Source organism: Neophocaena asiaeorientalis, unplaced genomic scaffold (assembly GCF_003031525.2).
Source record: "Neophocaena asiaeorientalis asiaeorientalis breed wild unplaced genomic scaffold, Neophocaena_asiaeorientalis_V1.1 scaffold116, whole genome shotgun sequence".
Taxonomy (NCBI): Eukaryota; Metazoa; Chordata; class Mammalia; order Artiodactyla; family Phocoenidae; genus Neophocaena; species Neophocaena asiaeorientalis.
Genome location: NW_020174561.1, coordinates 9,438,775 through 9,452,545, shown reverse-complemented (window position 1 = coordinate 9,452,545; position 13,771 = coordinate 9,438,775). Strand labels below are relative to the sequence as shown.

General features: G+C 35.1%; 1 pseudogene across 1 annotated transcript; it reads left to right on the top strand.

The window, feature by feature from the left end:
* The first annotated feature begins 1,882 nt into the window (after positions 1-1,882).
* LOC112408213 (anaphase-promoting complex subunit 10 pseudogene) lies at positions 1,883-10,815 on the top strand (annotated as a pseudogene). Its single transcript, XR_003004908.1, has 2 exons — positions 1,883-1,979; positions 10,185-10,815. The product of XR_003004908.1 is annotated as an anaphase-promoting complex subunit 10 pseudogene (transcript).
* Positions 10,816-13,771: the final 2,956 nt, after the last annotated feature.

Here is a 13,771-nt window from a genome sequence, read left to right as displayed (position 1 = left end):
CTGAGGTCTGGAAAGTCACTGAACACAAAAGTGAGATTTTCCTCTATCTCTTATATTCTGCCAAAAATTGTACACAAATTCAGAATATCTCAAGTGGCAAAAGTGGGTAATGTGCAGAATGGTTTTTAGAATACAACCACACATTGATTAATTACAGTGCTGAATGGAAAGAGGACAGGTTGACGGAGGGGGAAAGTCAGTTGTTTTTGACACCAAAGTTATTTCAAGCCTACGAGCAAATAGATGTTCACTTTTGTTTCTAATTTTGTATAGCACCTTGCCAGTGGTGAACTGGGCAGATTCCTACAGAATAAAAACAGGCAAAATGCCTCCCCTATGTAACCTTAATGTTCTCTAAAAATAATAGTGTATTCTCATCACTGGAGCTTTCTGTTTCCAAAGATTCTATACAGTAGGTTTGGAAAAGTAAATGAGGGAATGACTAAGAAATACAAAGACTTTTTGTTAGATAATAAAATAGGATCTGAATATTATCCCATTTTGATTTTTCAACTTTAGAGTCTCTCTCTATATGGGTCAATTTCTAGTGCCTTAATTAGCAAAATAAAAATAACAAAAAATGGCAATTTCCTACACTTTCTCTTAGGCTCTTTTTTTTTTTTTTCGATTGCAGCCTGTAGCAATAATTATATTTTACAAATGCAAAATACCTCATTTAAAATGCAAGCTTCCCAGAAGTTGGCCAACTCTTACGTGCTCAAAGTGGCAGAAACAAGTAAATCATTTTCTCTGACATCTTCCCCTGTTAAAACTCCTTTTGGCACGTGCACTGAATATGAATCAGCCACCATGTAAATACATTTCTGTGTCAATATTTTTTATTGTAAAATATTTTGCCCATTGGAGTAAAAGAAGAACAAGGGTTCACAAATCAGATTACTAGCTGACTAGCACATTTCTAATTTATACCTTGCACAGATAGCCTTTAAGCCACAGTTCACCTCTTATATTGGGCGTGTGTGTATACATATATATATAATACATATATATATGTATGTATATATTAGCTGGAAACAATTCATCAAGTAAGTTACCCCCTTTCCTTTCAAATCCACTTGTATTACTAAAAGATTGAGTAAAGACCTCTAGGGACCACGGGCAATTTTTGACATGGGTCTCAACAGATTAAACTATGCGGGGACAATATAGAATACACTGGAGCAATAACATTATCACATCACAGGCTGATTGAGAGGCATTTCCTTGCATTTCTGTCCTTTTACCATAAGCCAATAGTAGCCACAGGCACTTGACTGGAGAGCCTGGAGGATTGACAGGCCTGGCAGTCATTACACGCTGGATTGAATACTAGATTACTCCAAAGTGGCTGAGGGTCAGGGATCAGTGTGTTCCCTTTTGGCACTAAATGACTTTAATATCCTTACTGTATTAGTCAATTACTTTAAAGCTGCTGCTCTCTGAGCTCTCTCTGCCCCCCTGCAGTTTACTGTGGACATCTGAATTGCTCCCATACTTAACCCGCACATCTGCTTTTAGCTGTCAAAAGAACAGTGCTATCAGTGGAGCTATTGACAATATGAAAAGAACTGAGATACTTGCTGGAGGTGTCAAGTGCCTCTTTCTTTTGGCTGCTTAGTTTAAAAAAATAAAAAAAAACTTAATAACTCAGTTACAAAGGTGGTCTTCAAAGAAAAGGAACTCAGAGTCTTTTAATCTATTGGCATGTAAAGTGACCAATAGGAAAGAAAATGGTGGAGTTGATTTTCTTTTTTACTACTCACTTCCATAAATTATGCATCTTCTATGTAGGTTTTTATGAAGTTTTGTGAACACTTGGAATGTAACTGTGAGAGTGCGCACCTGAGGGAGGACCTGTATCAAAGTCTTTATTTCATTCACGATGGTTCCAGTGATAGTGGAGAACTATGCTGCACTTCTCAATTTATTGGTGCGACACAGTGAAGAATTTTATATCATAGCCACTGCATTTTTAAAAGGTCTGGTGTGGCCTGGTGTTAAACCAACATGTCGAAATTAAATATGCGCTAACCTGATTTGAAATTTAAAACTACTTGAAAGTCGTGCCTTCAGTGTTTCAGAAAAAAGTGATATGATTCCCACACAAGAGTACATCTGTTGAGCGGGCCCTGACTTTCATGTGTTTGCATGTGGGTATAGAGTCTGTTTGCTTCTGAGTGTCAGTGAGAGCATGTGTAAGTCACAGCACTACAATGATAGTAAGGACATCACAAATTTCTAAAAGATTCTTAAGAGCTATTTCACATAGAAGATTTTTTAAATGGACAGATACTTAAAGAAGGGTTAACACATTGCCATTAGCTTACTTATACCATAACCTGGGAAAACCACTGATTTCCTACTTTAAGGCCTCCTTTCAATGAGACTATCTGATTATTTGAATGAAAAGTACTCAGCTGTTTTGCTAAGTTTCCATTACTGATTTTGACTTTTGTGTATACTAAAATATATATAGATATAAGCAATTCTTCACAGCATAAAATTTAAGTAAAAGCCTAATTTTTCTAAAATAATGACTAAATAAACAAACACAACAGAAAATTTTTCACTTGTTTCTAAAAATTTGAACCCATAAGCTGTGATTTCAGGAACCATCCATCTCTCCTGCTTAGAAAAGATTCTTCTGTTATGAAAACATACCACAAGACACAATGTCAGCAGAAACATAATATAACCAACCCAAGTCAAAAATAGTAAAGAAATCACAAGTTTAGACTGTTATCAAGTCAGCAGAGAAGACAGCTTTTGTCATCAGAGTGGCACTTTTAAGGTGATTTAAAGGGGAAATGGCATGAAATTATAAGATTTGAGAACCATTCTGTATTATTTGCTAAATATAAAGATTTTGACTCAATTGTTGAAAATGACATCAGCCTGATCCTAAAGATTTAAAATATACCTTTAATACAGGACAGTTTCCAAATCTTATCATTTCAAGCCATTTTCCTTTAATTAAAATGTTGGGTTTTTTTCATTAGTCTAGTTTTTGAGTGTAGGTCATATAATTAAACATGGAATAAACTACATATACTTGGGACTTTAAAAGCTGATATGATTCCTACCACAGGAAAGACAGACATACCAGAAGTCAATATTATATATTTCCTTTCAGTGGACATCTATTAAAAATACAAATATTATTGCCTTGGGAAATTAATTTCAGGATTTTGCTCATTTAAAATTTAGTCAGCAAAGTACCTTTAAAAACTTAATACCTCTTGGCAATCATGCATCATTAGCACTTTCCATTCATTTATATTTTGTTGTGTTTTGGGAATTGAGTATTCTAGGGAAGAAAGGTAGCCTGACAAGAAAGTGATTGAGTCAGCCCCCTTGATAGCTGGGATGACAGAAGGTGAAGAACTGTAGCTGCAGCTGACAACTTCTTTAAAATGAGTCACTTATAAATATTTACAATTCATAATTTAACAATAAGTCTATTGGTAGCACATAAACAGAAGTATCTGATGGTTTGTTTGGAATCCTGATCATTACTATTTTGATAGGAGTGTGTTTCTATTAGGAAGTGGTTTTTTTTTTTTTTACCAGTTCATATGGAAAAGTCTAGTCTTTCCTCTATGTCTCATCATTATTTCTAATAGATAACTTCCCCTTGCAGTTTACTTACCACATTTTATTTCTGTAAGAAACATACTTTGCATTTAAAAAAGGTTAAGTTCCTCTTCCATTCTGTCATGATGTTTAGGTGGATACATTTAAATTATATTTCCTCTAGAATATATATTATGAAGTAAATGGAGTAATTTTTTACAACACCATACACTAGTTATCTTTTAAACACAAGAATGACTATCACTGCAAAGTCTGCAAAGTCTCTTACTGAGTTATCTTATGAAATACAAAAATACAAAAATCTACAACAATCTGTTAGTATAGCATCTAATTTTCATTTTCACAGATTTCATTAATGTTTCATTAATGTTTCCCTAATGTAACAAGGATGACCAATAGGGTTGTCGGGTGTATACTTCTTTCTTTCTGACCTAGTGAGTAATGAGGCAGACAATCCCCCGACCCATTATGCCTTCAAGTGTAGAGTGGGAGTGCAGTTAACTTTCAAAAGATAGAAAAAGGTACATATTGTTTATGACAGTGAAAAAGAAAAGATGCAGAATTATAATCTATGTGTTTTAACATCTTTCTCAGTAATTACATAGGAAATTAACGGCCACGGTCTTTGAGTTTCCCCTCAGTTGCAGTACAAAATGTGAATATTTCATATTCACATGTGCAGTAAATCATTCAATATTTTCTGATTTTAGAAAGAATGTTAACAATTTCTGAAACAGAATAGTCACTAGAGAGTAACTGGTTTTAAGCAGTGACAAGTTTACTTTATAAGTAGCATAAATAAGGGTGAGAGAGGTTTTTGATAATGTGATCTCTTCTTTAACCATGTCTGAATGCTTCCTGATTTTCTTATGAAAGTGTGCACACGTGTGTATATGTGTACATGTTTAGTAATTCTGGTATAAAGAACGGACAGTTGTTTAGGGAAGTATCATTAGAATCATTTAAAATGTCTATTTCCCTTTGAATTGCTTCATACATCAACAATTAAAAGAAAACTACAGAATCTGCTTGTCATGGTTCATACTTCAGTATGTAAACAACCCAGTGACTGTCTTTGCATGAGAGTAGGGATCATAATTTTCAGTCTGAAAATGACATATACAAATAAAGGAACTAAAGCATGGAAAGTAACATGTTTTGGTCTTGTGACTAATGGTAACCTCGCGCTATTGAATTACTGAACTGTGTCTGAGAACTAATGAGAAAATTTTCCCAGGGGAATCTTTATCCAGTGCACTTGGAGAGCACCTCAGGGACCTATTCTGAGTCTGTCACCTTCCCCGTCTCATTGACACTCCACTTCTTTACCACCATTACACTGTGCAACCATTTCACTTCACACCTCACGATTAGAATATTAAAAGGAGAGAATACTACACGACTTGTTCCAGATAGCAGAGTTGTTTTTGACACTTAGAATAGAAATTGTCACAAGAATATCAGAAAGACATGAGAGTCTCCAACTGAGTAGAACATTCTAAAGCTTAAAGCTATTTTATTTCGTAGCTAATGAAAACTTTCAAGAAACCTCTTAATGGCACATAATCCATTTACTCAGAGTTATTTAAGGGCTGCATAATTTTAACCAAAAAGGATAACTGAACTTTCAAAGTTACAAAAAATGATTCTGCCATAGAAATATAGCTTGGGTCGTTATTATACTGATCTTTTGCTGGTTATTGCTGTTTGATCATATATATACTTGGATAGAAGGTATGGCCCTAGATAGAGGGTGGCATTCTTATACTGGTCAGTGGTTAAGATTAGCACTGTTACCACAGAGGTCTTACTGTAGTGAATAAGGACAACGTTATTACTTCTAGAACTAATAGTGACATACCTAACAGGATACTCCTAGTTCCTGACACAAAGGAACAATAAGATGGAAAGATAAGACTGTTTAAGAAGGTATTCCACTATTACAATGCTTTATATATGTATATATATTTTTTACATATATAATACAAACATTTATAAGTATCTGTTTTAGCAAGAAATTATTAATTAAGGAATTCTCTTATGAAAACTGGGAACTATTTTTTATCAGAAGCAAAATCCCTGCCACTAAAAAGACAAAACTGGTGTTGATCTCTTATTTTATCCTTTCTAAAACTGTGAATACTGCTTCTGTGGTTAGGCTTTACTACATGCCTATAGCAGAATAAACATTGTTATTTCCATTGCTGACATCAGGCTATTAAATTAAGAGCATTACACATTCATGTAAAAGACCGTCCCATGCACATTTAGGGTTGGAATTTATTAATTCTCCAATGACCTTAGCAGTTATCTGTATATTTTGCAAAATATACTTTGCACAATAAACTCCCCTTACTAATAATATTATTGCTACGTTTGCATTTGCCTCAAATTAGACAACCTCCACTTTTCTTAACAAATGGTTAAATTCATATGCTCCATGGCCAAATGTAGACAAATATTACTGAAGATAAAATTCTACAGAATAATAAACTTCCACAGCCATTCTCCTTCCATAACAAAGTATCATTTTTATTATAAAGCTTTAGATGTTTCATTACTGGAGCTTGTTTGAGCTAGAAAAAAAACATAGTCCTGGTTTGGTCATTTAGGTTTTCACTATGAACATGCATGCTGGGATTTGGTACTTTAAAAATTTTCATTCCTGTATTGACCTGGTATATTGGTATTTCCCTTTCAGAACCTTATTGCAGACCACAGGAGATTAAAGCAAATTTTACATTTTAAAGCAAATTCCCTTCCAGATACATCCAGAAAGATTTATCACTCTGACAAAAGTAGGATTGGAAACTTTCAAGTTCAGGGGACAGTGGAAAGTTTAAAGGCTTGAAATCCATTTGTAATGGTGGGATTTGGGATGAAATTATCTATGAACTATCCATCTTGAGGTAAGTTTATCAGTCCAATATACTAAGTCCAGGGAAAAGAAAGAGATAAATTAGACGTGAGTCCTGGTATCACTCATGCTTTCAGTGTTCATTAAGCATCTATGTTTTTACTTCTTCAGATCCATTTTATATCATATGCTAGGATGAGAGCTCATCTTATCCTTCTGTCTCACGGACCTTTCTACCCATTGTAAAAAGACATAAAAACTAAATTTTGTCTCTTTCCCTCGGATATGAATTCTAAAAAGTTATTCTTTTGATATGTAATGTAGGTCTGTTACTGTGTCTGTTAATTTAATGTGATACAAGTCAAGAAAACCAGAAAGCTCTAATTTCTGTTATAATACTTGTATTTAAGTACTCAAGTATTAAAGTGGTATTTTCCCAGCGAGTTGAGTTTAGAATGCTTTTTCCACACAGGTATCTTGAGCTTAAGTAGATGAAACCTTGTGCCTCTTGAGTGGTAATGATTCAAAATATAATTCACATGGGGGAGTTAAACACACACTCATAATAAGCCTACATGAGTCATCCCGTTACAAGGGTTTTCTTCATTTTCTAGGCCAGAGTCACAGAATAACTTCAAACTTTGTCCCAGAGATAAAATCAAAAGTCCACCTCACATACATGAAAAGAGCATCTCTATGGATTTAAACCAAGACCCGATTATTCGGGAGCAGTTTATTTGGCTTGTGGCTAAGCCAAAGTTTGCTACTTCTGGGCATGTTTGACTATAGGGAACTCACCCTCATCCCTTAGCCTGTTCTGAAGGATGTGAAAAACACACAACTTCATTTTTACTCATGTGGTTTTGAATGGGCACTTTAGAAGTGTGGGAAAAAAAAAAAAATAAGAAAGCTTTGCATGTGCAGGGATTTGGGGATTTATTCTCTTTCTTCTCTTTTCCATTTCTTTTTCCCCTTGATAGGATTTCTGGTCTTTAAGCATCTGTAAGGTCTCTGTTTCATTCTTTCAAACCAATCCCTGATATATGGGTGGGGAGACGGGGGATATGGGAAACAGGAAATGTATTTCTATCCATAGGACAGCTTAGAACCTAGGGGACCACAGGTCACCACCCTGGGCAGAACACTTCAGCAGAAAGTGTTTCAACACAGCTTGGGCCGACATACAATGGCAGCATTCAATGGATGCGTGCTTTTTGATGGCAGTCATCCATCGAGGTACACAACTCCATCCTGGCACATTGCTCTTTCATGCATACGCTCTTAAAGCCTACTGTTTTTCTTTTTAACTTGTTGTACCTGAATCTCCCCCAGTCCATTTACTACTTAAGTTTTTAATTTTGGTATTAAACTAGTCACACAAATGAGACTTTCTGACAACCAACAAAAGAAGAGATGCGCTCATCTCACCCAAGACCCAGATCATGTCAGAAAAACTGCTCTCTTCAAAGGCAACAGAGTGATAGAAAGCCATTGCTATGGAGCTCAGTAGAATCAATTCAGCATAACTGCAAAATGGTTTCTACAAAGGATAAAAATATGGGCCAGTAGAAAAGGTGTGAGAAAACTTTAAAAACTCTTTTGACCCAGGACTGAATTCATGCAAAATGAGCCAAATTGAACTTAATTTATCAATCAGTTCAATTCACAGTAAGATAATATCATAAAAAGGGAGGGTCAGGCTTTTCATTGCTAAGTTTCTACTTTAGTATGTTTGGTATTTTATTTTCAGTGTCAAAGAACCTAGCTGACAGTTTGAATCAATTTATTTCAGCAAATATTATAAATTGATACCTGTTTTATATTTCTGTTGTTTTGATAATCCATGGCTGAACTGATTTCCCCACATTATACTCATAACTTTAAAGTGTCATTTGAGAACAGAGGGATTTTATTTTCTCATGATCTTATGCAGTTGAAGAAAAAATTCTTTGAGGTATTTTGGGAGAGATTTCCTTTGGGCTATGTCTATACAGTGTCTAAATAAATAGTGAAAAGTTGAAAAGTTCAGTCAATTCCCTTTGTTATTGGCTCTCTAGACACCAAATAAGAGTGTAGCTCAAAATGATATCTAACTTGTTCAATTAAAGTAACCTGTCATTTCAGTCCAATTAGTCAAAACCTTTGTGCACATTGTGGAAGTCTTTGCTACTCAGAGACTGTAGCAAATTTCCACATAGTTAGAGCCTATGTATGAAAGTTAAGCACCATGGCATAGGCCTCAGTGTAGTGTTTTTCCCTGTCTGATTTTTCTAGGAGTTTTCTCCATAAACTCCTAATACAAAATACAAAAAATGCAGAGTAACTGGATATTTTTCTCCACTAGTTTTCCATGGAAGTCTGAATTTTGGGCTCCTTTTTCTATTCAGATCACCAAATATTTCAAAGCTAGTTGCAGAGAAAAGTAGATAAATGAGAGCGAATCTGCTTACAAGGAGCTTTGCATCTGCCTCCAACAGACAACAAATACCTTGTTGAAGGAAATTAAGCCAAACAGAGGTGCAAGCAATATTCTGAGAAAAGTACAAGGAGAATGAGGAAAAGAGTGTATGGAAGAATGAGCAGTAGAGCCCAGATTTAAGGGATGAGACTTGAAATTTAGGGGAAGGGCATTTAGACTAAAGAAACAAGAGTAAAATATTAACTTAGATGAGCAAGTGAGTGAGTGTGCTTGTGTCCTAGTGTAGACTGTGTGGAGAGATACTGCGAATATTTCAGAGCCTCAAGGGGGACAATGCATAAAATGATTATATCTGAAATTATTTACCATAGGCTCTGAAGCAAGATATTTTGTAATCTTTTATTGTCAACAAGAATTCCAAGTTTAGAGCTAGCAGTGTGTGGCTAGTCGATTTAATTTCACTCTCAGGTATAGTGAAGTATTTGTCTGCTGTACATCACTCACTGGGAAGTCAAACTGATTCAAATGATGGTGAAAAAATTGTAAGTGCCATAGCTACAAAAAAATACCTGTGCTAAAACTTGGTTGTTTTATACCTAAATAAAAGGGAGAATAATTTATATTCCACCAAATATAGGTATAGATGCATTACCCATTATTCTTCTTGACAGTAAGGATCAGAAAATGGATTTTCTACAGCTAAGGACTTTAGAGAGGAATCATTAAAGGTTCTCATTACTAGTCCCAAAGTGTTTTCCAGCTCTCTGTGGCTCTGCTGGTGTTCTGGGACCATTTTGCTGGACACATTGAAAGCACGCTTCAGCAGTGCAAAGGCACAGTGCTTCCTGAATTCAGCCCATCTTCTGGGATTCAACAAGGAGAACCAAGGCAACTAATTTCAATCTTGGAACATCAGCTAAATTGTGAAGTCTTTGTTTATATGATTCTGGGCATGTAGTCATAGATGGAGATGAAATTGAATCCTTCTCAAAAAGTCCATCAAAGCATTGCTTTCATCTATGTGTGTTGCTTTGTTGAGAAGTTTCCAACCACAAGGATAATACTATAAGCATTCTTTGCCAAAATTTTTGGCGAAGTAGCATCCAGGTCATGGGATTCAATGCTAAATTAATACTGAAGTTCCTCAAATTTATCGTAATTGTTTTTAGGTTTCAAGTTGGCATTCTCTGGAATCCTCAATGAATCAGAGGTCTCTACTGATGGGGTTCCAAAATACACTGTAGAAACATCTTGTCCTCCCGAGAGAGTATACAAAACTGTCCATGTGATCTGGTGATCCAGTTTTATGATAAGACTGGAAGACAGTGCTACAGCAGGACAGAGAGTTGAATACACCCTCCAGAGAATACCAGAAGTTTATATGTGCTCTCTCATCTTGCAAACCAGGATTTGGAGTGGATCAATTACAAGATGACAATCTAGAAACTTACTGGCAGTCAGATGGCTCCCAGCCTCATTTAGTGAACATCCAATTCAGAAGAAAAACAACAGTGAAGACATTATGTATTTATGCGGACTACAAATCTGATGAAAGCTATACTCCAAGCAAGATCTCAGTCAGAGTAGGAAATAATTTTCACAATCTTCAAGAAATTCGGCAACTTGAATTGGTGCAACCAAGTGGCTGGATTCACGTTCCCTTAACTGATAATCATAAGAAGCCAACTCGTACATTCATGATACAGACTGCTGTTCTAGCCAATCATCAGAATGGAAGAGATACCCACATGAGACAAATTAAAATATACACACCCGTGGAAGAGAGCTCCATTGGTAAATTTCCTACATGTACAACTATTGATTTCATGATGTATCGCTCAATAAGGTGACCTTGAAATAGAACAAGTCATTAAACATATCTTTATCTTGTCAGTAAATATTAAATCTGGTATCTTTATTGAAAAATGCATCAATTATTTTGCAATTTTTTAATGCATTGAAAAGTATTTTATTGTAACTTTAATAAATGACTTTTGGGTCAAAAAAAAGTTTATACGGGCTGGCTCTCACTTTTCCTTTTTTGTTTTTTTTTAATTTTATGTTTTGTATATGTAATTTTTTTGGTAATGACTTAATTGAGAGCTTGGGTATGCACATATAACAAACTTAAATTTGATTTTTAGAAATCCCTTTTCTTAAAAGATATTTAACCATCTGCCCTAAGGAATTTCCCACTTGCCTCTTTCCACAGGCTCCAATCTCCAACCATGGCACTTCCCTCCTCATTTTCTTCTTTGTTTTCTTCACAATTTTTCCTATCTTCTCTCGTATCATATATATTCCCTTCAACACTGTCATATTCTTAAATAGAGAAGTCAAAAGAACTTTGTGTTTTGCTGTCCCAATCTAAATAATACTTAAGGTCTTCTTATTCCTTTTTTTTTTCCTTTTTTCAGCTTTACTGAGGTGCAACTGACAAAAAATTATATATATTTAAGGTGTACAATGTGACGTACACACACACACATTATTTCACATAGTTACCTTTTCTTTCCTTTCATTCCCCCACTCTCCTCCCCTCTGACAACCACTTATTTGTTCTCTGTATCTATGGGTCTGTTTCTGTATTGTTATGCTTGTTCATTTGTTTTTTTTGTTTTTTTTTTTAGATTCCACATACAAGTGATATCATACAGTATTTGCCTTTCTCTCTCTGACTTATTTCACTGAGCATAATGCCCTTTAGGTCCCTCTGTGTTGTCACAAATTCTCATTCTCTTCAAACAGGTCCTTCAAACTCCTTTCCTATTAAGACAGACGTCAAATATGTTTTGGTGATTTAGCTCAAAAAGAACTCTAAAAGTAGGTACCATTTTGGAAATTTTTAAGTTTTCATTTGAAGCGTCTCATAATTTTAATAAGCTTAAGTAGTTGTAAATTATGCAATTTCTAGCATGTTCTAAACATCACACTGTAAATAAAGCTTAAAACAATTTAAACTTAGAATAGAATAATTTATATTAAAAGTAAATTAAGAGAAGCATGTTGGGAATGGTGGTAAAGGACTTCTGAAAAATCTGCTCTGCCACAGAAGAAATGAGACCACTGGCAAAAATTATCAAAATCAACTTTTTCAGAATCTTGGAAATTTAACCAAAGACTTGCAATAATCCAAGGAGAACTTATCAAGAAAAATGACTGAATCTCAGTATGAACAGTAAGCTTTGTGTCATTTAAATTTCCTCTATTCCTATCCCTCTCTTCCCTGGTCCACAGCATGCTTGAAAACCAATAGCCTCACAACTATGATGGCTATAAAAATTAGCAACCTAGTAGCCATTGGAAGAGACAGATGGGTTTGGAGATCCCCAAAAGCCCCATTCCCAGAGAAATATTGCCATTTGGAAGCTCCCTGAAAAACTCCATTCTTAGGGTTTGCCTTTATTTGATCAAACTCAAAGCTTGCCCTGTGTGAACAGCCATATTCCTAGAGCATTTGTTGAAAATAATCAGTGGCAACTATTCAACATCAAAGCAGCCTGAGGTGGAGTACTAGTCAGTGCTAAGTAAGAGGCTGACTAAAAATCTTAAAAGGAATATCTGGGGAATGATATTTCCATAAGTAGTGCTGTAAAGCTCTGATATATTCTTGAGAATCTAGAATGCCAAGCACACATGCAGAACTGTGCACATTTCAAGGAAAAGCTGAAAACACCCTAATCGCCCACCTCTACCAGAACTTGAGGCTCTCCCCAGGCAGGAATAGAAGGCTAAGGCAGGGTTACAGACTGCCTGTTGGAGCAGTGATGCATGCCTTCCAATACACAGAGAACCACTTGGCAAAGGTTGGGAGATTTATTAATTCAAGATACGTAAGGTAATCTCTGTTCCATCATTAATTGACCACTAAGCTTAATGAGCTTCCAATGCTTCCACATAACTAAAAATAGACTTTATAAACTTAGTGCAGTTAAGTCACTAAACAACAACAACAAACAAGGATATCAAGCAAATTCAATGAGGAAAGAACAGTCTTTTTAACAACTGGTGCTGAACAACAGGAAATCTACACACAAAAGGATGAAAATGTACCCCTAATTCACACAATATATAAAAGTTAACTCAAGATATATCATAGATATAAATATAAGCACTAAAACTCTAAAATACTTAGAAGAAAACTTAAGAGTAAATCTTTATGACCTTGAGTTTGACAATGCTTTCTTAGATATGACACCAAAAGCACAGGTGACCAAAAAAAAATTGATTCGATTTCACCAAAATTAAAATCTTTTGTGCTTCATAAGATACCATCAAGAAAATATATATACAGCCCACAGAATGGGAGAACGTTTTTTGCAGACTTGTACCTAATAAGGGACCTGTATCCAAGGCAAATGCTTACAGGTCAACAATAAAAAGACAAATAGCCAAATTAAAAAGTGGCACAGGATTTAAATAGACATTTCTCTAAAGAAGATACACAAATGGTCAATAAGTATATGAAAATATGCTCAGTATCATTAGTCATTAGGAAAATAAAAATCAAAACCATAATGAAAGATCACTTTATACCCCCTGGGGTAACTAAAATTAAGAACACAGACATTAACAAATTTTGGCAAGGATGTGAAGAAATTGGCACTCTCCTACATTGCTGCTGAGATTGTTAAAGGTGTAAACTCTTTGATAAACATTTCAGCAGCTCCTCAAAATATTAAACATACAACTACTACATAACTCAGGAGTTCCACTCCTGGATATATAGCAAAGAGAACTGAAAGCAAATGTCCACACACAAGTTTGTACATGAATGTGCAAAGCAGCATTATTAATAATAGTCCAAAAAGTGGAAACAACAAATGTCCATCAACTGATGAACAGATAAAGAAAACATGGAAATCCATAAAATGGAACATTTGGCCATAAATATGAAGCTC